This window comes from Seriola lalandi, unplaced genomic scaffold, assembly GCF_002814215.2.
Source record: "Seriola lalandi dorsalis isolate HSWRI2012SDOR001 ecotype SW California unplaced genomic scaffold, Sedor1 jcf7180002054556, whole genome shotgun sequence".
Lineage (NCBI taxonomy): Eukaryota > Metazoa > Chordata > Actinopteri > Carangiformes > Carangidae > Seriola > Seriola lalandi.
In genome coordinates, this window is record NW_019525109.1 from 663,592 (window position 1) to 688,696 (window position 25,105).

Below are 25,105 nucleotides of genomic sequence, written 5' to 3' on the forward strand. Positions count from 1 at the left end.
CTGTGTCTCTTTTTCCTTTAACTTCATATCAATCACTTTTTTATCATTTCATTTCTGAGAAATCAGAGCACACATAAACACAGTCTTATCCAAATCAAACCTCCGAGCCAAGGGAATTAGAAGCACAACTCTCCAGTCGCAGCACAATTAAAGACCTGAAGTTATCTGTTTTACAATAAACTCTGTGCTGGCTGTTTACAAAGAGCAGATACACTTTCCTCCTCCTCCTTCTTCTTGCTGTGGTCTAAACACTGACATTTTCCACTTAGCTAGCATTATTATGCACATTATGACAGAGGACTTTACACCTTTTGGGTCTTAGGAAATCCACTGGGCTTAGTGGGCAGACTTGATTAATGCCACTTAACTATGAGCTAGCAGCCTGTGCATGAAGGCTCATTTCTCAGACCTGGCTGGTACAAACCAAAGACAGCTCTGACTGAATGAATACAATGCCTGTTCAGCTCAACTGAGCTCAAGCCCAAAATATGGTTTGTCGTATTTTGGCACACTGGGGGATTTTGTGAAGCTAATTTGTACAGCATGTATACTCCATTTCTTTTTAAAGGAGCGAGTTTCACTGTAATTTGCATACCTGAAAATAAAAACTGTTTAATATTCAAATGCGGGTGCCCTCTGCTCAGCTCATATTGTGTGTAGCCTCTTCAGATCAGATCAGCAAATAAAATGTCTGTTTAGTTTAATTGAGTGCATGTTAGATTTTTGCCATTGAGCCTCATGAGTCAGTGCAAGCTGTGCAAGTGTAGGATATATATATATATATATATATATATATATATATATATGTTGTTGGCGGGTTTTTTTAAGATCTTGAAGATTCGACATTTTAAAGATGTGTCACTTTTAGCGATATTTAATTGAATAAGACTGTGAATATGGAGTGAAATCCTTAATCAGTGGAGTATCCTTGTAACAGACGTGATTAGGGTAGAGAGGCGTTTTTATTGTGGTTACAGGGACAAGTCATGATATACAGCCAGAGTCTGTGTGGTTTTAAAGTAGTTTCTGGAGCACTCTATGCTTTTATTAGAGCGCTGATGGCAGGAAATGAGGGGAGTGAGATGGGACCCCCTGCAGCCAGATTCAAACAGGGGATGATGCTCGGCAGTTTAAACTCCTAGGTCTCCAGTGTACACCAAGGTTTAAATTTTAATTGGCTCATATATTAACCAAAAAAATGCAACTTCATTATGTACTCCCTTAATTTTGGTGCTAAATTGAGGCTCTTTTATCTTCTATTTTGTCTTCATTCACATTTCTAGACGTTGCGCCCCTTTCAATAATTTCAAAAGCAATCAGGTGGAGATGTGCGTAGTGTTCATCATACGACGAATACAGAAAGTCGCGCGCGGTAATTGGACAACTTGACATGAAAAACTTTCTCCACATAATGAGAAAACAAAACAAACATCAAACAATAAAACAAAAAAAAAAGGCACTGTGCAAAAGCAGTGAGTGCTGAACAGAGCAGGAGAAGATGAGAGGCTAAAACATACTGTGGAACTGTGGATGAGGGAGTTGGAGGGGTCAAGCTGTGCTGTTGAATTGCTTTGGTGGAGTAGAGTCAGCTCATTAGGCAAACAGATGGCTGACTGGTTCCCTTAGCACAGAGACAGGGCAACTTCACTGGAGAGAGGCTGACTCAGCGCAGCTTATGGCAGTGTAAGTGTGTGAGTCTTTACTATATATACGTGCTGCTTATTGCATTTTGAGTGTTGAGAGTGCGTGTATGCGTGTGTGTGCTTGTGTGCATAAATGAGCTCAGCCCAAGCAGCTATCAAGTGCGTCAACGCATGTATCGGCCCACACAGCTCCATCTGTGCCGCTGCCTCCTGCCCTCTGACTGTTTAAGCTGCAAATTTTGAAGCACAGGAGAAAAAGCAACAGTTTTTAAAGGGTTAAATCTTCTTTGATTTTGTCTCTTATTGCTGTTTGCTTTCCTCTGATGTCCAGGATGTGGATGTATGAAGGTCAGAGGGCAGTCGTCACGCACACAAATAAAACGCCTCTTTGGAGTTTGATAAGAGTCACATACCTGAATCAGAAGGCGGACGGGCGATGGATTATTCTCCATCTTCGGAGCTCACCTCTCATTACTGTGGTGTTTTTGCATCAGACTTCACTTGTTAGTCAATAAGCGTGAGATGTACAGTGACGTCTTTACCCTCTAATTTCCCACTAATGAAGTTTGAGAACAATTCATTCCCAATTTCCTGCTGCTGCTGCTGCTGCTGATACAAAACACATCATGTGCTCCAAAACATTTTACCCAGTTAAAAGGCATCAATGGATTTTTCATTTCATTTGGTTTTAATTAGAAACTCTCGGGAGGATTAACCACTGAAACACTAGGTACATGATTTCTGTCTTGACTTTATCCTGTGTGTGCTGTTTTTGATTTTATGAAAAGGTGTTAGTGACAGTTTGTAGTAAGAATCAAACAACCGTGAACGTTGACACAATAAATTACAATTTTTTGGTGCATATTTTTCATGCAAATGCAGAACGATAATCACAACATGTGACTTTGAGTGATGAGTTTTTGTGGAGGCAAAGGTATGATGATTCAAAACACCGCGAAGAGAAGACAAGTATGGAAGGAGAGGATGAAAAAGGAAGAAGAGCTAAGAAAGGAATGAAAATCAGACCAAAAAAAAAAAGAAAAAAAAAGAGGAAGAGACAGAGAGGAAGAAAGAGATTTTCCCCATTTCCAGTCTGGTGGAAATGGGACACAGTCTGCCTGCAGGCAAAATAAGAAATCAGCTTTACCTCCTGTTATTGTTTCTCCTCTCTTTCTCTCTCTTTTTTTTCAAATCAGAAGCAAACACACCAAGAGAGCTGTGCGTGTTTGAGAGAGACACAGAAAACATACACACTTCGCAATTACCCTTTCCCCCTTTGGGAGGAAAGTGAACACACAGTTTGACGTCATGTGTGACACAATATCTCTCTGACCACTTTGGAAAATACTTCAAAATATTTTGTTTTATGCAGAGATTACGATGACAAAGTCTTTCTAATCTTCTAATCTTTCCACATTTGGGTTAAAGACATGCAAAATTAAATCTGACACTTTCCTATGGTGGAGGAAATCCAGCATCCTGCACTGAAGCCTGCGCCCTGGATTCATTCAAAGACATTATCTGATGCAATTCAGATGAAAAACAAGCAGCGGGCTGGTAAGCACAATTCAGTGCCTTATAGTTATATTTGGTACAATGCTTGAGGTGTAAATATACACTTTTTAATGTGCCAACCCCGCATGAAATGTGCATGCAATTTATGAAAACAGAGCCAAACTAATAGAGGAACTAATAGCTGTAGTACCTGAGAGGAAGAATTAATCCGGCCAGTCAATCTGAGTGAAAATGTATAAATCGAATATGAGAACAAATGCTCTGTATGATTGATTTCCTTCTTTACATTAACCAATAATATTATATCATCAAATTCAAAATGATTGTTTTTGTAAAAGGAAATTTTCTGTTTGGAAGAAAATACATTTTTTCCATCTCTTATTACAAAGACTCAAAAGCCAAAATGAAAACGGTGGAGGACCGTTTGACTGCAAATATGAGTTCTTCTCTCTTTGTAGCAGAAGCATCTAAACACTGTGTATGTTTTTCTAACTTATTATTATAATAAAACATTTGTTCCTGGGCCTAAACTGAAACTAACAATATGCTTTAGAAAACTAATCTCATACGTAAAGACCTCTTCGATATCGGCTCATAGAAAACAGAAGCCTAACCTGGAAGAATATTAAAAGACATTAATATTGCTTTGACTAAAATTTCACAATCTCTTGTGTCTTACTGGCAGAAATGAGTCGACATTGAACTCATGAGCAAACACTGCTTTACTGACCATTAGTGGCAGACAGATGAGGAATGATGTGTAACTGAATGAAAATATAGCGCCGCGCTTCCCGACTGTGCAACACTGGCTTCTCTTCGGACTCCATATATCTATGTTGTTATTGGCTGAGCAGTGAAATACAGGCTGGCAAGGTTGTGCTGACGACACGACTCTGCTCTGGACAGGATCGTTGCTGTTAGCAGTAAGAGGTCAAATACAGCCGTGTTTCACCACTTAGCTGGACACTCACTGTAACAACACAGGGAGTGTAGCTGCAGTCACACATGAAGTCGCATGAAAAGACTTTATTTCCTGTCGAATGTAACTCAGACCGATTAAAGCTTCAGGTGGGAAATAATTTCAGTCGTTAAGACATAAAAAGAAAAAGACAAATATCAAAATCCTACACATTCTTTATCTTTACAACATTTTCATGTTGATAATTTTAGTGAGTGTACAACCACTTTGTAACTGTGTGTAAGTGCCGAATACGTTACGTCAATGTGATTATAATTCCTGCAATAGGATAGAATAGAAAAGAAAAATTGGATTAAAATAGAAAACAAAAGAACCACTGGGAACATTGAGCAGATGGAGCCAACATCTTAACAAGCAGCAGAAATGCAGACATTCCAACAGCGAGGAAAAGATGGAATCCCGAGAATGTCCTAATCAGCCAAACTGATGGCCTCCAGATAAGACGGATAATCAGCGATAGGGACAAATGGCTGTTTGCTGATGGAGGGAGATGGGAGAAACGTGTGCCCCAATGACACCCATTTAACCAGATCAAAAGCTCTGGCTGGGAACCCTCAGACTGCCGTTTGATGTCTGATTGGCGGGGAAATTGTGGGCAATCTAATGTTTTCGTCTGTTTGCGTATAATGTGTGTAACATACTTGTTTATGATTGAGGGCGTGTATTAATGAGATCTGCACGTGTCTGGATTTTTTTTTTTTTCCTTGTGCATATGTGAAACGCGTGCAACTGCATATCACTCTACATCTGTTTCTATCACATCTCCCCGTGCAGGAAGCCACACAGCCTCCTGCTTCATCCTCTTTTGGTATCGATCTGATATAATTACTTAATATGATTAATCTCTTTATCATTGCCATATTCCTGAGGATGTATGGCCAATCATACACAACTTACTGTCAAGCTGAAATATATCCCGCAGCTACAATGGGGTTTGACAGCAGAAAAGTTCCATTAAAAACATCAACGTTGCAGTAAATGTCAGGTTTTAGTGCCAAGCCCTTAAAATCAAAGAAGCGAGGGCTTTTTGACTGTTCAGGGCTGCCATTTGCACAAAAGTTTAAAAGTCATCCATCACAGATGAGATGGAGAGTACGATTTCAGCACCAACAGTGGCCTTGATGGACCAGAACGCAGTGTTTTCTGAGTAAACGTCCAGACTGTTTCTTTTTCTATACTGGAAAATGTCACTGTCACTCTCTCTCTTTTAAGCTTTGCACAAGTTCACACACAAACTTACTAAGAAGTGGGAGAGACAGAGAGAAAAATAATAGCCAAGGATTACCCAAGGATCGAAGGTGTGCCTAAACTCTGCAGCCTTTTTGAAGCAGGCTTAAAAGTCTATATTCTTTACTGTCATAAAGTTTATCACATATATTTTTCTATTTTTACCCTGGCCTCCCTAGATTTAAATAAATATATACATATGCTTTATTTTAAATTCCCTCTTGAAGTCAGTTGAATTATTTATTTTATGTGATGCACTTTGACTTCGCCTCTCTTCGACATTGTCAATGTGAATCTGTCTGATTTGTTTGTCTTTAATTCCTTTGAAAGTGTATGGAAAGCATTTTGGGAACCGCCTCAGAGCATAAATCCTTTATATGCAGTTGTATGCAAAAGTTTGTTTCCCCCCAAAACGGAAAACAATTAAACAGTAATCGTGTTATGTGCAAACGTTTGTACGCCCCCTTCTACTTGTAAAACACTCTTCATTAACTCGTTAGGCCTTAACTGACTCATTATTCATGAGTCATTATTCATGACTCATCACTGTCAGCTGATGGCCCTTCAAGAGCTTGATAAATTATCTGACTCTTCAAACCTTATAGTAACTCAACAAACATGAGCTCCTCCAGGCGACTGATTGTGAATCTGAAAATTAAGATAACTGATGACTGTAAAGCAGCATGTGGACAGACGCTGAGCCACAATCACTAAAGGTATGTTTGGAGGGGAAAAAAAGGAGCAGCATTCAATGAAAAGACAGTCCTCACAATCCAAAATCTGTGGGTAGATCTTAAACATGCTGTGGCTGCAAGACGGCCTCAAAATACCCCAGAACATAAGTGATGCACAGGAGGAGCGTCAGTATAGCAGACAACAACATATGATGACTGCGTTAACTTTACTCAGTACCAGTAGCTTGTTGTGACCCAGTGTTAGTGTTATTTATATATATACATAAATAATTTAACCCATTATTGTGTCTGTGCTATGTTGACCCAACGCTGGGTCAGTTTCAACCCACTGACTCTTAGTGTGTAAGTACCGACTTTGTAAGGTGCCCACACTTCTGCACACGCAACAGTAACAGTTTATTCTTTCTCAGTGCAATAAGATTTGAAGAATCATTTTTAATGTACATTTGCTGCAGGGCTTGTATTTACTTCTTTTCTCTCCTCAAAAACCAACAAAATATGGAATTTGCCCAGAGGTGCTCAATAACTGCTGGGACGATGCGGATAAGGACAAAAAACTGTGTACTGTCTCAGGTATTTCCTGCCAGGAAGCCTGGGATTACTGTTTGGTGTTGAAATTGTTGGAAAACTGTGGGGAGCTACGGCAAGACAATATTTCTGACTGCTGTTAGTTTAATAAAATACCTTGCACCACCTTTTTTTCCAGGGGTGATGCCGGGATGCTGCGGCTCTGACCTTTGGTTCATCACTGGCTAAAGCTTGTTTGTTGAGTGTAAATGTACGGAGGCATAAGCGTAAGAGAAGCAGTACGGACTTGATGAAACCCTTTTTTGGGGGGTTGCTGAATGTGCTGTTTTGATTTTGCTTGTCTCTAGCCCCCAATCTCTTGCCACACACGTACACACACACACACACACACACACACACGCATGCATCTACCTCCCACCCTGTCCCACAGAGCTCTGTCGCAGCCCAAACATTATTCCAGCTGATTACACGCCAATTCCCATCAAGAGCAGCAGCCTGCGAGGCTCTTCCCCGCCCTGATTAACACTAACTGCCACGCACTGCAATGTCTTCAGTATGTGTCTTTTTCCATCAATTCCTTGCCTTGCTGCTTTTCTTTTGTCTGTGTTTCCCATCCATCTACCTTTCAGCTTCTATCTTGTATTGCTTTCTCTCCAGGCTTCTTATGTCTGTCTTTTCTTTCCATTCTTATTTTCCTTATTCCTTTCAGTTTTTTTTTTGTCATTCTTTTCATGTATTTGCAATGATCTCCATGCCAACATTTTCCTCTGTGTTGCAGCCACCAACATGCTAAAGAAAACAGACACAACCTTGTCCAGAAAAGGCTGACAGAATCACATAGTCCTTGGCAGGATTTCCTTGTACCATTTCATATCAATTACAAACAACAAGACCAGTGGGAAACAAGGAAGGGGCCTTTGATAGTTTGATGAATGGTGAATGCCATCAGTCTAATCACTTGAGCCACAAGAATTCAAGAAAGAAAAATGGGAATGTTTTTGTCTATAAATCAATCGGATACAGTAACAGTCAGGCGGACAAGACAGACCCCAGTCCTGCAGCTAATGTGATTTACCATGACTGCTTGTACTCAAAGTGTCGCACAGTGTCGTGAGTGCACAAAAAAAAAATCAGGTATAGCCTCAAGTTTCTTTGCTCACCTGTAGCTGCAACAAGCATGTGGCCTTGTTGAACAACCCGAACACACTGAGATAAACCAGGGAATGATCTATGACAGTACTTCTTGCCAGATCACCTTGAGATGACTGAACAGGGAACACATTTTCCTGAAGACTTCTTCTCAGGATCACCAAACAACAGGGTGTCATGTGGCCTCCACAGTTACTGGTAACCAGACACAAACATACCGTGAGTAAAAGTAAGCCATTTGAAGGTATTTCTGACCACAGGACGTGACGCACCAGATGGCTTGTTACATGGAACCATCTGGGAAGACTTCAACTGTTTGGAAAAGGGCAGGAGCTTTCAAAAATAATACTTGGCAGGTGATTGGATGAACCATCTGTCTATCATGTACTGGTGCCGTAGAGGAAACACAACACAACAACAAGCCGAAGTCTGAGGAGCTTTGAAAGCTAGTTAGCCAGTTGGTAGATGATTCTTGCCGTCTTTGTGAGGAATATGTGCGCATTAAAGTCACTCTTACGAATATGGAAACCAATAATAATGAAAATGATTGTTAGTTTCACCTCTTATTCTGACTCAAAGCCACAACATTGCAGCCACATACGTCCTCACAGCTGCTGCTACACATTCACACACATCCAGCGCCTCGCTCAAGGACATACTTAAAGTGACATTTGAAGCTAATTCACTGCTCCTAACAGATATTCAACATTTAGTCAGTTGTTGTTGCTCTAAGCTCTATGCAACCACCGCCTCCACATTTTAAACTGGTTTCATAAATTGTTTGTTTTCAATAAACTGTTAGTTTCACCTCTAGTTCTGACTGAGTCACGACATCGGAGCCACATGGCTCCGTGGAACACATGTCAGACTTTTTGACAGTTATCCAAAGAACAAACCAACCGCGCACTGTACATGTGTGACATTAAAGCATCTGTGTGCTGCTGGGGGTCTGCACACAAAACATAAACACACATACACACAGAAGCACTGAAGAGCCTTGCGACCACATGCCTTTACACTTGCGTCTGTGACTTCAGCTGTGCCCAGCTGTTGCACATTGACAAGACTACAGCCAGCAGTGTGCGTTAGTGTGTGTGTGTGTGTGTTTGTGTTTGTGTGTGTGTGTGTGTCCAGGACTGCTTGCTATTTCCTGAACGTTCTGTTGTGATAGCAAGTGCAGCTGCTTTTCTCTGTGCTTCAATATAATAGAAAAGACTGACACAAACACTGACTCCTGTGTGGCAGAAATACTAATGCTTTTATTGTGCACATGAACATGTGCAGTTGTGGGATACTAAGGGATTATATGTTGCTCATATGTGCACTTGCGTGAGGTACAGTTACACTGGTCTGATACGATCACCAATGTGTGCAGTCATCACGTGAAGACTGAAGACTGGTTTGTTTCCATTCCCTCATTATCTAAATGGTATTATCTCACATGTGATACAGTATTGCGGTGGATGGTAAAATGGAGGGCAACACCACACAAATTCAATCTAACCACTGACCATTTACTTTTTACATTGACGCTGAAGTCTTAAGAGTTTTTCGATTGATTTTCCATTTTCTAGGCATCCGCTGGGTTCCATTAGAGTCAAAACTACTTGCATACAGCGTCTCTACAATATGACACAGTCTGTAAAGATTCTGGCAAAGTGTGAACTAAGTTTGTCAAGTAGCACGTTGTACTTCTCAGCACACTGGCATAAAAGAAACATAGATGTAGTGAATTGTGGTAAATTATCTGGGGATTTCACCAGGGGTCACTTTGGGGTAAATACAGATACTTGCGTTTTGGCAGTAATGCAGATTTACCATTTTCTTGAACAGTCACAAAAGCTGAAAGAGCTCTGAATATCAGACCTTAACTCTGCATGACCAGGCTTCTTATAGGTATTACATTAACTACTCTTTACTGTCTTTGCACTTTCTTTATTGAACAGCAATTTCAAAGCTAATCTTCCACGACACCAGCTCCGTGCCAGAGTCTCTGACTGAGAGAAAAACAAAACCATCACTGAATTTTTAATATGCGGCACTTTTGGCTGAAATAACTTTATTAATAGCAGGACTTGGACCATGACAGGGTTGTGTGAGATTGCCAAAAGAAGCAAGAGACGGAGAGGAGAAAGGAGATTGCATTTGTGTGTGTGTGTGTGTGTGTGTGTGTGTGTGTATGTGTGTGTGTGTAGAGAGAGAAAAAAAGCTCGGGCAGTACACTTCCATGCAGCATGTGCACGGGTGCAGATTTACTTTTTTTGTGTGTGTGTGTTTGTGTATGCAAGTGTGAGTAAGGGATGGTTTGATCTCGTGTTGGAGTGTGTAAAGAGATTTTCCATCCATTAGGATGGCCGCACTCCCAGACACACACACAAACACACACACACACACACACACACACACACACACACTTGAAGGCGTAAGGAAAGTCACTCTCAGATCCAACAACATATAACTCAACTTAGTAAATACACTAATTATATAATCTTTCACATGATGCATCACATTTTCGATGGATGTTTTCGTTTTGTGTGCACGCGCATGCATGTGTGTGAAATGACCAAGGTACTCACCTACTCGTTGCGCAGCAGGGAACACATACGGAGAAATAACAGCAACAGAGAGAAAGAAAAACAAAAGAGAAGAAGGAATTAGACAAAACAACAACAGCAGTCAAACTTCTGTCTCCAGTGTTTTCCTTAAAGTGACTTTGAAGCAAATTCACTTTTCCTAACAGATATACTACAGTGAGTCAGTTGTTTCAGTTACTGGTCGTTGTTCTAACCTCTATACAACCATCACCTCCACATTTTAAATCGGTTTAATAAGTTTCCATGAAGATTATTAAAAAGAAGACCAACCGCCTCTGGATTTGGTCTTCAGCACTTTTCAAACTGCCTGACTCAACCAATTATAACACTCATAAGCAAACCATTCACAGACTCAAAATATGTAACACCATTTCTTAACTGTCACACACCTCATGACTTTGGTTAATGAATTTCAGAGGATTTTTTTTTTTTTTTTTTATCCCGTGACCCCTAAAATGTAGGTTAGGATCCATTAACCGCAGCTCTTCGTAATTTCATTCTTTTTTTTCCTTTCATACAGATCTAAAACAAAAAATAGATAAATAAAAACCAAAATTGTAAAAAAAAAAAAAAAAAAATTGTAGCTAGACAGTTAAGAAAACAAAGTTTACCAAGATAAACCTTATCAAGCACAATAGAGCCTTTTTATTTGCAGTTAGTTACATTATTCTCTAGTTGCCTGCTGTTAGTTTTGCCAGCAGCCACAGTTGTAATGATCTGTATTCCTTAAAAGGGTTTGCTCATCACAGGAGCAAAAATATCTCTTGATACTCGTGTAAATATCAGTTTATATGACGTTTACTTCTGCATCTTATCAGATACATTGTTCTCTTTTTATTGATACGGCCTGTGATTTAAAAGTAGTTTCTAGCGCCACTTGTTTGATGTGAATGTGTTCACAGCTGGATTAGAAAACCTAGGAATAACAGAGCTAGTTAATAACCAGCTTTGTGAAAGGAGCCGATGTCAGGCTTGCTGAAGCCAGATAAGTCAAAGACAGCCAGACTTAGCTGATCTTGTTTTATGACACAGACCTAAAATTGAACTAAGTCTTGTAAACAAAACTCACATGCCTCTTACATGTATCCTGTTTGCTGGACAGAGCGTTGGTAACTGTTGCTGAACCTTGGTTTCCAAGCATGAGGAACCGCTGGCGATCAGACAGCATCGTCGGCCTCACTCTTACCCATAAACCCTTGCATTTTAAGATTAATGAATATAACTGACACTGACTTCTTTTTTTTTTTTAAGGTGTCTCTGTGATTATCTGAGTTCAGATGTTGTTGTGTTAAACGACTTCACACACTCTACATTCTGAGTAGCCGACTCTGCTTTGAGCCGCCTCCTGTTCCGAATCAGGACTTCAAGCTCCACGTCTGTGTAAATGTATAAATTAGAGCTTATTTTATTGTTAGAGTCATTATAAGTGTCTCTGGAAAAGAATGTCAGCAAAATTCCTAAAAAGTAAAGTAAATGTAATCACCGTCTCCCTGGAGGCGACTAATCTACAGAGTAAATGTTTAATCATGGCTGTATGATGTTACTGTGAGCAGCCTGCAGCCTTGTTGCGGAAAAGAGCACTACGTAATGGAATATTAGTGGGTCTCGTGTCTGGCTTACTACTGTAGCTGTGTTTCATCTCTTGTTGGAACACACACACACACACACACACACACACACACACACACACACATACACAGTAGTGGTGTCTGCGAGCTGCCTGTGGTCTGGACAGCATCACAGGCTGTGGTCAACACTGCGGTGTCTGGGTTATACACAATTTACACTTGTCTTCAAAGACACACAAACACACACACGCACAGATACCAAGTGGAGCCTGGGGCCGTGTAACAGTGTACAAGTGTGTTTTACAGTCTTGCAGTGGCAAGTAAAGAGTCATATACAACCCAAAATCACAAATCACAAATTAGCTTCAGAGTGCTTTTAAATTTGTCACCCTTGATTTAGATGAGGGAAAAATTCTGTAAAAAACAAGAATTGGGGGATGAAAAGAAGAAATCCCAGAAAGAGAAGCAGTAAACAGGGATGACAATTAACAACACATAACAACACATCCCAAGACCTCCTGCATTAACTGCACAGTTAAACCTTTAAATCCTACAGTTACCAAAAATACCAAAAACGTATCATTGGAAAGGTAATTATTCAGAGAAATGTGTATAAAAAGATGCACAAGACACAATGCCACAGTGAAGCAGTTATTAAAATAGGACGGTGTTTTATAACGTAAATAGTGTTGGAACAGATATATTCATAATGTTTTAAGAGCTGATGCGCCTTTACTCTCTTTGCACACTGCTGAAAAATCCCTTAAATTTACCTCTTAACTTTGCTTTATAACAACACTCAACACAAACACACATGAGCAAGATGATGTACACAACAACATTTTAGGATATCCATGACCCTAAAATGGGATGAAGCTAAGGTAATTGTGATGTGGAGTCTGCAGGCTGATTATGCTGCAAAATCTGGGTCATTTATTAATATAAGGTCAGGAGACTGTGCAATTTGTCATGAAATTAGGGTTATTAAGGGTTATGTGTTTTATTTTTGACACTGCAGTAAGTGTCTTTGTACATTGTCGATGCTGCAGACTGTTGTGACTTTTTCTTTCAGTTTTCTTGAAAATGAGTCACCATAATGCCATTGTACTGTGTGCATGCATGTATGTGAGAGGTACGATGGCAACTGAGATAAAAAAAATAACCTATCAAAGCCTTTGGGCTTCAGTCTACACATTAATCACGTTTCTAAGCACCTGTACTGTAACATATCAGGCTCACCAGACAAATGTGTCTAGTTAAATTCATCAGAAATGTTGGGAGAATATTACCGTCTACAGGAACCCTATTACTTTCTCTGCTTTGGTTTTCTGTCACAGGAGGAACTGAAATACATATTTTTAGTTTCTCATTTCTGAGCAAAAGCATCTTCCTTCTTTATGTCACTGTTTTTAGCATCTGCAGTAGCTACATAAAGTAGATGTTGTTAACGTTTCAGTGACAATTACCTCTGTTTGTGCCAGTTTAAGGTGTTTTTCCATGAGGCAATAAAAGAAGCAACTGATGGTCACATGTATGAATAAAAAAAAAACAGACAGACAGACAGACAGATGGTGGTAGTAAGGTCTATAGATAGTGGTGGTTAGTAACCACAGGATGACAAACAGCAGAGTAAGAAGATGGTGAGGGAGAGAGAGATAGACTATAAAATGGATGAGTGGGCTTGTTTATCCGTCTGTCCATCAATAGAAGAAAACAGTAAAGACTCGAGGTTTGAAGATCACAGAAGGGTCTTTTTATCAGTGCTCACAAATATCAAGTTATATCAAAAACACTGCTGGCGGGCTCGTGTACAGCTCTTTGTGCTCATGTGAGTTTCCTGTTATGAAAATGTCATAATCACCTGCTTGTATAACTGTCTCCGCACTCTCTTGCCTCTGAAGCAGCATCTCAACAGCTGCTTTGGAGGCTGAGTATCAGTCTCTTCCCACTACAGTGTATGTAACAGGCAGGGTGTGGTGGTGTAAAGGATACACCTTCCCTTTTTAACTGCCCTACATTCCCTGTGTCTATACACACACACACACACACACACACACACACACAATGCTGTCTGTATATGAGTAATGACCGGACGATCTCATGTGGTCTTTGACCCTTGAACTTTCGTCTCCATGCAGGCTCACTGCTCATCTCCCCGGGGCCCACACTGGTAGAGACTTCAGCATGTGTTAGTGTGTGTGTGTAAGGCTTCTTTCCTCTGTATGGTTGAATGTATGTGTGCACCCGTGCGCATTTTGTGTGTGTGTGTGTGTGTGTGTGTGTGTGCGCGCTTGTTTCCCCTACAGCATCTGGAACGTATTCCCACTTCACCACCGTTTATGGTAGAGCCATCACCGGCAGGATGCATGGACATCTATGGAGCTCGCAGGCCCCCAGCCCTCTGCGTTTAAGAGCCCCTGGAAGAGAGGCCCAGCTCAGGGGAGCAGCCGGCCAAGCTGCGCCCCCACAGACGCCCCCATTAACGGGCTCGCTAGCTGGGGTCATGGCCCTATTTACCAGCCTTAATGGCTAGAAAGGGTGAAAGGGGGGCACTACGTCTGCGAGAAATACGACACGAAGGAGCTTAGAGGTTGCCAGGTTAGAATTCGGTCACTGTGCTGCCTGTTCTTCAATGCAGGTGTTCAGAGTCTGAAGTGGACGCTCGTGCCAACAATTATTTATCTTTTTTTTTTTTTGTCACTTTTGGATTACAGACCATAATACCACCAAGGATTAAACGATAGAAGAAGAGATGAGGGCTCATGGTGCTGCAGAAAATATTCAAGTAAATGGATATAAAGTGGAACCACACGCCCCCAGAAAAGCCGCACAGTTCGTTTGCAGTCATGTCACAATACTTGTTAGCACACAATTAAGCACTTTTAAGGCACTTGTAATGTGTAATAAACATCATAAATCTTTGCTAATTGTTACCATGGCAGAATTAAAAAGAGAGGGGGGGGTGCATTACATAATGGAGCAACCTTGAGAGTAGATGCATAGGCTCTAAATCAGTGTCAGTGTTAGTCAAACAGCAAGCATCAGGGGATTATTGCATATATTTACCCCTAGTGCTGCGTAACTTATGTTGCAGCATGCTGCTGATTCATTGTGTTCAGTGTGTCTGTGTGTCCTGTCTCAGTTTTGCAGCGTGTGTTTTAAGGGGATTTCAGAGAGACAGGAGTTTTCCAATGCAGGATCAGTGAAGTGCAGCCACTATTTTACATCCAGTGCTGGTACTGTACTGCACTGTTTACTGATCTGTCACTACAACTGTCGATCATACTGCTTTCAATATCACTGCTGCTTTTACTCTTACAGCTGCTACATGTATCACATTACTGAAGTTCATTCTTCCTTTCAGCTCACAATTTAGAGTCGTGAAGAGAAAGAGTTAATGAGATTTTACACCATAACATAACATTATATTATATTACATCCATCTAACAAATGTCTTTATGGGCAGATCCAACCAACATACCCCACCTCCCCCACTTTTCTGGTGGGGTATCAGGGGCACCAAGCATGAAAACAACCTGTTGAGGGTGTGCCCTGCCTCCTGCCCACTGACACTCCATCTATCCACAGCTCGACAAGTGGTTTAGAGGGAACAAATGGATGGATGGACATGTTAAATGATGACCTGCAGTGAATTATTAATATCAACATAGATTTTGAAAACAACTCAAGTTAAAAATACATGCTGTACAGTTTGTTTGTCTCAAAACCCTAAAAACAGCAGCCACCCAGAGCTATCAGGGCATGACTGTGGCTTTCTCTAAAAGACAGCCAACTAGACCACTGTGAGGTAACTCTACTGCAGTTAAACTGCTGTGGATCTGTTTCCAAACAACCTGTATCCGGGGCACAGCGCCGAGGTTTCAGGTCGGTCGTGGGTTCTTTTTTCAGTCTTTTACTGACTCCATTTCTAGCCGTGGTCTCCACTGAACTGGAGATAACCCCTCTGGCAAGTGGAGCGCTAAATGCAAAGCTTTGTCTTGTCAACAAGTCTGTTTGTTTGAACACTTTCTGCAGATTGGGCTCATTAAACTTTAACGCCAACAGTGAGGGGAATGAGGGAGTCTGCCAGGGAAGCGCAGAGGGAGGAAGCCGGAGTCTTGTCTGCGAACTGCAGTCAATTATTTACGTGCAACTGAACTGACAAAAGTGCCTTCCTCACACTCTGTTACTCACTGCTCTGACCTTTGTGTCTGTACTGCTAGAGAAAGTTTTTGATAATTGATTTTGGAGTACAGTTTTCCTTTACAGGAATAACAAGGGGTGACATAAAGTGACGCAATGCCATTTTACACTTTGCAGAAGAAATGATGAAGTGGCTATTTATCTTCATAAGTCAATTACACAACATATGTAATAAACATGCTCCATGTGAATGATGGTCTTGTTTTGCAAGTCAGTAGCACGATGTCTCATTCTGTTAGACTTCCTCTAAACCAGGCCACTGTGGCAGGATTTATGGTTTTTGCACCCACATGAAGTTTGGATTTTACATTGACATGAAAAGAAAAAAGAAAATTAAGAGTCTATTGTGTCAATTGTGCTTAAACACAGTGGTGCTTTGAGGTAAATACAACAGCATGTCAACATGATGATGTTTAGCAAGCATAATGTTTATTACATTCTCTGTCTTTTTGCTAATTAGCACTAAACACAAAGTACAGCTGTGGCTGATGGGAATGTGATTAGTATTTGCTCATAAACCAAAGGATTAGACAAACTGAACAGGAGGATCACCAGAGTTATTACAACTGAGAGCGGCATAATTGTCTGTAGGAAATTTTAGAGCAATTCTTTCAATGGTTATTGGTACATTTCACTCAAAACCGAAAACATAAGCCTCATGGCTCCATAGTTGGTAGGATACATCGCCTGGGACCATGAACGCCTGTGAAACATCTTGAGCCAATCCATCCGGTAAATGTTGAGATATTTCACTGAGTAAATGACATCTCTGACCTGCTGGTGGCTCTGGATGAAAATTTGGGGGAAGCAGCAGGGTCATTAGGGTTTAATCCTCTGGGGACCTTGAATATCTGTGTAGAATTTCAAAGTAATCCATCCAGTAGTGGTTTAGATATTTCAGTCCCTAGAGCTACACGACCTGTATGGCTAAAAAGTGGGTTGAGAGTTGGATGACATCTAAGCATTAAGCATTATGTGCAACAGAACACTGTGTCAACATACCACCAGTATTTTCTGGTGGTATGACGTGTGTGCCATAACCACTGCGGCATTCATACATCCAAGCTCAGTCAGTGAGATGCATTGTAGTCGCTGTATGAGTTCATTCTCTGCACATTCTCTCACGATGGAGACAGGATATTAGATAAAGACTAAATTACTATTAAGGCTTGATAGGCTACTTCAATTCAACACAGCGGTATGAGTCACAGACCGAAATGAAAGTGTGACTCATTTTATGAGGCTGCAAATATCATGTGTTTCTCCCTGACAGATGCTGGCACAGGTATTCCAACACAGAAGGAAGCGTCTGTTCTTTCTGCTTTGCAGTGCCGCAGCTTGTCACGATGGTGCCAGTTAAAGAAATCCCTGGATAGAGCATAATGATAAAGACCACACACAAATAGTTTCCTGTTAATCCAAAAATATGACAGTGCTGTTTTCGTCATGGAGGAGTACCCAGACAGGGTGCTCCTAGAAAAGAAGTACTTTTGCTTTAAGGACTATGTTGTTCGTTATCAGTCAAGAGTGTGTTACCAGAAAAACACACTATTCTCCTGGAGTAGTTGTTTTTTTTATATTTCTGGAAATTCATAGATGTTTTCTCCGTGTTGTGAGCTGTAATCTACTTGGACACACAGTGTGTGTATATATCTGGGGGGTGTAATTTGTTAAAGGATTGGAAAACAATGGCTTCTCCATAGGAAAATAATGGCTCCAGCTGCTGCGAGCGAGCCCGCAGGTGATGGTGTGTACAAGGCTTAAGGCTGCCCAGAAGAAAACAAATACCAGTCTTTAAACTATTTCTTAGGCAGAAAGGGAAACTCAACAACAATTTTATGTATCAGTCTGTTTACAGGTGATTTACAGCACAACTGCACATAAATTGTGGCTGAAGACTACGAGTTTAAAAATGAAAAACGGTGCGGAGACAAGTTCCTCATCTCTGCTTGAGGCTACATTAGCAGCTACTAGCATTAACACACCTGACTCTCCAACTAAACTTTTGGTGGTTGAGTTGCATTGTGGGTAATGTAGGCACAAGTTTCTTGACGTACAAGGACGAATGCAAGGAATGAAAAAAGACAGTATCTCTGGTTCTCCTGCGCCGATTGAAATACTGTCCACCGTGAGTCCGACGTTACAGGTCTACAGTGCTATACTCAGGAGTCTGACAGGAATCCTGAACGGGAGAAGCCGACTGCAATGACTGCATTGGTGGTGAGGACGACAATTCCCATGATGCCACGCTACTTCACGATGTCACCAAACACAATACTTTAGTTATTGTTTTATTTGCGAGACCCCTAGTGGTAGAAATGACATACTGTGCGTTTACTGTGAGTCCAGCTTGTTCTGTGTTGAACACAATCACATCACTGGCATTGTGAGGACATTTCCCTCCACTGAAAACTAAACACACACAAAGTGTCGTTAATATTACGTAGATGGAAACAAACTAATATAATTAGCTCTTGCTAACACAGATGATGGGTAATAATTTGTAGGATGCTATTTCCTCTCTGTGAGCTGGGAGCTGTCTTCTATGAACAACTCTGGCTGACTCATGGTGAAGGATTCATGGCAGCAGCTGCTCTGAGGCTTCAGTCGTCACAACGCTCACACACACACACACACACACACACACACACACACACACACACGCTTGTTTATCATATTTTGTGGGGGGACGTCACTGACAAAATGCATTCCCCAGCTCCTTAACCTGAATGCCTAACCCTAAACCGTAACCCTGACCTGAACCTAATTCTAACCCTAATCAAGTCTCAACTCTCAAACAGCCATTTAAACTTGTGGCGTCCAGACTTTTGGTCCCACATTGCAGTTGAACCCCATAAGTTTAGTGTGCTCCTGGTTTTTGGACCCCATGAATATATTAAAACAAGCCAACACACACGCCAGTCCTCACATACACACACTGAGACACACAAACACACAAGACAAACTCAACACACATGCGTGAATAAATAATACAGGCACACATCACATGTGAGCAGAGACCTTGAATTTACAGGCTTGAAAGGTTGCATTTATACACACACACACACACACACACACACACACACACACACACACACACATAATGTAAAGGATGATCCCCCCAGTAGATCAATTTGTATAATAACATATAATGTAATTGTCTGACAGCTGCTTCATGAATTGAAAGAGCTCGCTGAAATCCCATTCAATATTTCAACAGCTATTAAATTAGAAAACACACACACACACACACACACACACAAACACACACACACAACTTGTACTTCTGTATTTGAGAGCACCCTCCATTCACATATATATTTGTGAATATATATTTACATTCATGGAGACATTTACAGTCATGGATACAGACAACTACCAGATTCCTACATAGAAACACACACACACACACACACACACACACACACACACACACACACACACACATATATACACACACTTAGATATGAAATATCTCCATGCTTTGTCACATACACACACACACACACGTGTATTAAATCACTGAGCCCTGGACAGTTAATATCCATCTGAGTCGACACTTTTTCTTGATGTACTGAGCAAAAACCGACGTCAGATTGGGAGAGAAATTCAATAAGGAGCTCGTCCCTCCTGCTGCCAGCTGGCCTCCCTCCGTTTCATCAGCTCCCAGTCATTCATCAACATGTTAATTAGATGGTTCATCAACACGAACAATCAAAATGAGAGGAAACCCTGGTGTCCTGTCAGCCAAAAATTTGCACCATCCTTTGTATCAGTGTACTCCTCCTCGTTTCCACCATACAATGTCTGTTGAACAACTACATGTCACTGGGCAGGTTTGGTGGAAATAATGCATCTCACCACTATGTTCCTCGAGATGTTTTCAAAAACAGCAGGTCAATAACACATTGATCCTAGGAGGGAATAATAAAGAATTATATGTTTAACACTTGTAACCAGATGTTGGTGATATTATTCGTCCAGGAGAAGGAATCTGTTTGTTCAATCAACATTTCATTTTTTTTCAATTGATAATAAAACCAGATTATTTTGTTTTAAAACGGATTTTTCACCTGTAATGTACTTTTTCATGCACATTCTCACTTGTCATGTGGGCTGCTCAGAAAATGTTTCCAGTAATAGAAAGTCGAAATAAATGGAAAAATGAGAAAATGCAAATGAGCTGCTGTGCCAACTTTCCTAAATTTCACAAGAGCGCAGCGATATTTCTTTCAATACTGTCATGCGTTTATACACAAAGACGTTACCACTAATACAATATCAATGAAACCCGCAGTAAGATGCACTGGATCAACATGTACTCAAGTAAAATGTTCCTCTCCCCTGTTTTCTGTCTTTTGCAGTGGCTCCTTTGTTCTCGCTCCTCTCTCCTCTCCACGCCATCCTGCTGAGGATTTTCCCTCCTGGATGTATTAATAGACTGAGTGGGTCTCCTGTCACAGTCAAGCTCTGGATGTGACAGTCATAGTGGATCTGATCGAGTTACACATTCATACATGTGGAGTGACATGTTTTTGAAATTTGAGCTGAAAGTTCCCGAGCTCACGTCTACAACCTCCAGGTTTCTGGTAGTTGTTAACTTACATTTTATCTTAATGGAAGCCTTTCAAAAACCTCAAGACTGAATTAAATTATCATTTATTGGAAATATATGGACAAGGTCATAAGTATCTAGACATTATCATTTTGTAGTAAACAAGTCGATCAAATCCAGCTCTTTACAGAGGGTACGGTGAAAAGATTTGAATGACACAACATCCAGACTCGAGCAGTCTATATGTGTTAGCTGACACATCTCTGCTCACATCCTTTGCTCCCTTTGATGTCAGTTGGATCCAGATCATGATTACTCAGAGAGTGATGGTTAAAGAGTGGACATCCCCTTTAGCTCCATCCCTCCGTGTGTGTTTGGTACAAGCGTATAACAAGAGGTGTTCCCCACGAGAGGCTGATTAATAAACATTTATCCGGTTATGTGAAGAAATGGAAAAAGTTTCTTGATCATATCAGTGATAAGCCCATTTTCTGTGATAAATATTTTGTGTTTCTTTTGTATAATGTCCTATGTCACTTAGTAGCACTGTGCCTTTTACCGTTTACTGTTTAATGTAATGTTTGCATTATAGGTGGAGGTTGTTGATGTTGTTCATTTTCTTTCTTCCTCTTTATTCACTTTCCTTAATTTTACTATACACTCACATTTTCAGAGTCTTCTTTGGGTTTGTATTTGTTTGTTTTTTGGCTGCTGCTGTGCCATTGCAAAACTATTCCTAGTAGACGTTTACAGGAAGTGTAAAATACTAGGTGACTATGTTTACTGATATATGCATTGCTGGTAATGCTTAATAATATATTAATTAATTAATTAATTTAATTAATTGCACATCATAAAAAAAGTTTTTTTCTCCCTGATTGACAATTGTTAAAATATGTATTGACTCACAACTAATCATATAAGCTAATGGTAATAATCAAGTTTTTTAATATTTATGTACATAAATATATATGTGTGTGTGTGTGTGTGTGTGTGTGTGTGTGTGTGTGTGTGTGTGTGTGTGTGTGTGTGTGTGTGTGTGTGTGCTTGTGTGTGTTTTCAGACGTGTTGTGACAGATTCTCTTGCTATGTGTCCATTCAGCAGGGGGTCTAATGGTGAGGCTGCAGTTACACAACCACATGCCATTTAGGTCACACTACACCTACACCTACACACACACACACACACACACACACACACACACACACACACACACACACACACACAGGAGCAAGTTAAAAAAGACACACAGTATGACAGAAGTACAAACACACATACAAACAGACTTACACAGATACTGCAATAACACTCCTGGGTCAGATATGATGAAGCTCCTGCTCTCAGTTCTGGCCCAAACACAACTGAACAACATCGGTCAAAGGTTGCGGCTTAACTCTGACATCGTTTGTTCACGTCTGAAACATCTACAAACATCTATAATCCTGCTGGGATTAGGAGAAGCTTAGTGAGGCAGGACAGAGACATCAGCCTCCACTCTGTGAGACTGTATCCCTCACTTCTCTCCTCTCATCTCCCTCCATCCATCCATCTCCACTTCCCTCCGCCACGCTCTTCACCCTTCAGTGCAGAAACTCAGGGCCAAAGATGGAAACACAAAATGTCTGAAAAACACTTCTACATATTTTATATAAACTACATGTTTGCTTTTGTTTGACACATCATTTGCTGTGCAAAAACATTTCCATCCTCTGGAAACATTCACAGATTCCCTGAGCAAAACACTGAAACCTCAAGTACTGTTGATGTCGAGGAGATGGGAAAAAAAAGCAATATTCTTCCTCTGCCAAATAGTCAAAGGTGCGAAAATATGTTAAGATATGGCAGTAAAAAGAGAGTTAAAAAAAAACACAGAATGATTTAATTCTAATATTTAATCTGGTTTGGAGTCATTAAATGCTGCAATGCTTTAGCTGCGGGTTCAATAAGAATCATTCATTTCAAGAGGCGTCAGATTTAATTGAGGAAATGTCCCAAATGCGCTACATCATATTATTTCCCAATAAAACAGGCTGTGATTATAATCCTTTTTTTCCTCAAATCTTAATTTGCATAATTGAAATCAACCAATTATTATCTCAGTGAAACCATCTGCAGAGCCTAAAACTACACTGCTTCAGTCTGGGCACCAGTGACCTGCTGTCTGCTTCTTTTGAGATATGAACCACCTCACACTTTCATCTCCACCCTTCACTAAATCAGGTTTGTCTCTTATAAACATGCGTGTGTGATGCCATGTGACAGGTAATGTCCTGGGGCCACTGAAGGATTAGCTCTCCTCAGCCCTTTGCTATCACAAGCCTGCATTCACAACACTCAGACCACTAAACCCAGCCCATTCACTCACATTAATCCCTTCTGCGAGACTTGGTCCGAGTATGTACGAGTCTCTCTAAGTCACGCGTGCATACATGTGTAGAAAAATGAGAGAAAGTGGACAACAGTGATGTATTTCTTAGGGGAAATACAAGTTTAAGGCTACAACTTAAAGGCCTCAGGTTTGCATAAACCATTCGACCACATTTTCAGCATCATATGGGACAATTTTTAGCTTACTTTGAAATTTTGCAACACCAGAACTATGACGACACTATTTTCTAAACTGCCAACAGAAAATCATAGAAAAATGTCCAAATCTAGCCACGCTAGCTGCGTAGCACTCCATCACCCACTGTGCTACAGACTGAAATAGCTCCACAACCATTGGATGGATTGGTACAAAACTTGGTCCAGACGATCATGCTTTCCAGAAGATGTATCCTACTGACTTTGGTGAGCCTCTGACTTTTCCTCTAGCGCCACTATAAGGTTGACATTTGTGTTTTTTTGTGAAATTTCTAAACAACTCGGTTTGCCATGAAGTTTGGTACTTATATTCATGTTCCTGATGAATTCCCATAATAAATTGTATTATGTAACTGTGACAAAATATCCTCACCCTTACTTTGTGCTTAGTGCTAATTAGTAAATGTTAACATGCTGACAAGCTGAACTGGAAGACGGTGACTGCGGTTTTGAACTCCACTAAGTTCGTCTGAGTCTGTTTGTGTTTAGTTTGAGGAGTCGGAAAAAAAGCCACCCACACACCCGCCCACCTTGTATAATCTCAGCTACTCCCATTATACCGCTAATCAACACTACATTACCCACAATTCCAAGCTACTGTAAAACTCGGCAAAATTCAGACAGACAGTTTGGCAGTTAGTTTGAAGAGCTGTAAAACTCTAGTAAAAGAAATTTACAAGCCTCTGAGAATTTTTACAAACTTCAGACCAGATTTTGTTTCCACTGTTAAAAAGAGAAGAGACAAAACGAGAAGAAATGAAGGGAGACGAGAACTGAAAAATGAAAAAAGGAAGAGGAACTGCAAAACAAAACAAAAGATATAAATAAATAAAATGGAAAAGAAAGAAGAAATGTAACATTTGATGAGGCATGAGCAGAAGATGAGAAATAGTGTATAATATAAGATGGCGCATAGGCTCAAACACAGAGGAATGACGCAATGGCATACGTATATAAACACACTGTTGGTGTATGAACACACACACACTTCCACAGAGAATGCGTCAGCCTCATACAGGTGAGAAGGAGAGAAAGGAAAGGACATGTGAGCACAAAGAAAGAAAGAAGGAAAGAAAGAAAGAAAGACGTAAGAAAATGAGCGTATGAGTGGCGTCAGAGCAGATGAAAGCAGCGGCACGTAAATGAGAGCTCATGGGCTGTTGCCTGGAGCATCCGCTGTCTGCTGAGGAAACGCAACAGAGAAGCCAAATGACACTGTCTTGTCATTGCCGCCACATGGGATATAATGATATTTACAGGTATAGGCTGCTGCACGTGAATGATTTCTGCTGCTTTAAAACACACACACATTCAGTCAAAAGTGTATCAATCAATAGCCAGCAGCTTCATATAGTGCAGATGAAAAGGGCTCGTGAAGAGAAACCCATGGAGACAGGAGGACTATTTCTGGACTCCATATCAGTCAGCTCTCTCTCTCCCTGGTGACTGCAATATTAAAGGGAGGAAGGCAACTGGTGGCATGAAATATGTACAGCATCATTAGGAGTAACCAACGGGTCTACAGAGAGAGGAGAGAGGGGAAGGGGGGCTAAAAAAAGGATCTTTACACACTATATCATCCTGCTGCTCCCCCCAGGTACCATTGCTATATAATTTTGTCTTTTCTTCATTTTGCAATAGAGTAAAAACAAAACAACCTTCTGTGACTGGAGTGAAGCCAGAGGCGCAACATGTTAGAAAGTATTAATGTGTGTCCGTGAGACTTTTACTTCTTGGACCATTCCGCCCCTTAGCAAGATTTTAAAAGTGAAAGTATCACAGCTTCTTCATGTGAAGCAGCAGCAGGAAATCCTCAGTCTGCTTTAGCAGTAACTCATCACAGCAAAAACTGCTCCAACATCACG

The 25,105-nt window shown here is 40.7% G+C and overlaps 1 protein-coding gene across 3 annotated transcripts in view; it reads right to left on the minus strand.

The window, feature by feature from the left end:
- Positions 1 to 25,105, minus strand: part of kcnq5a (potassium voltage-gated channel, KQT-like subfamily, member 5a) — a 96,522-nt gene that overhangs the window by 39,205 nt on the left and 32,212 nt on the right. The gene's annotated exons all lie outside the window — the stretch shown is intronic.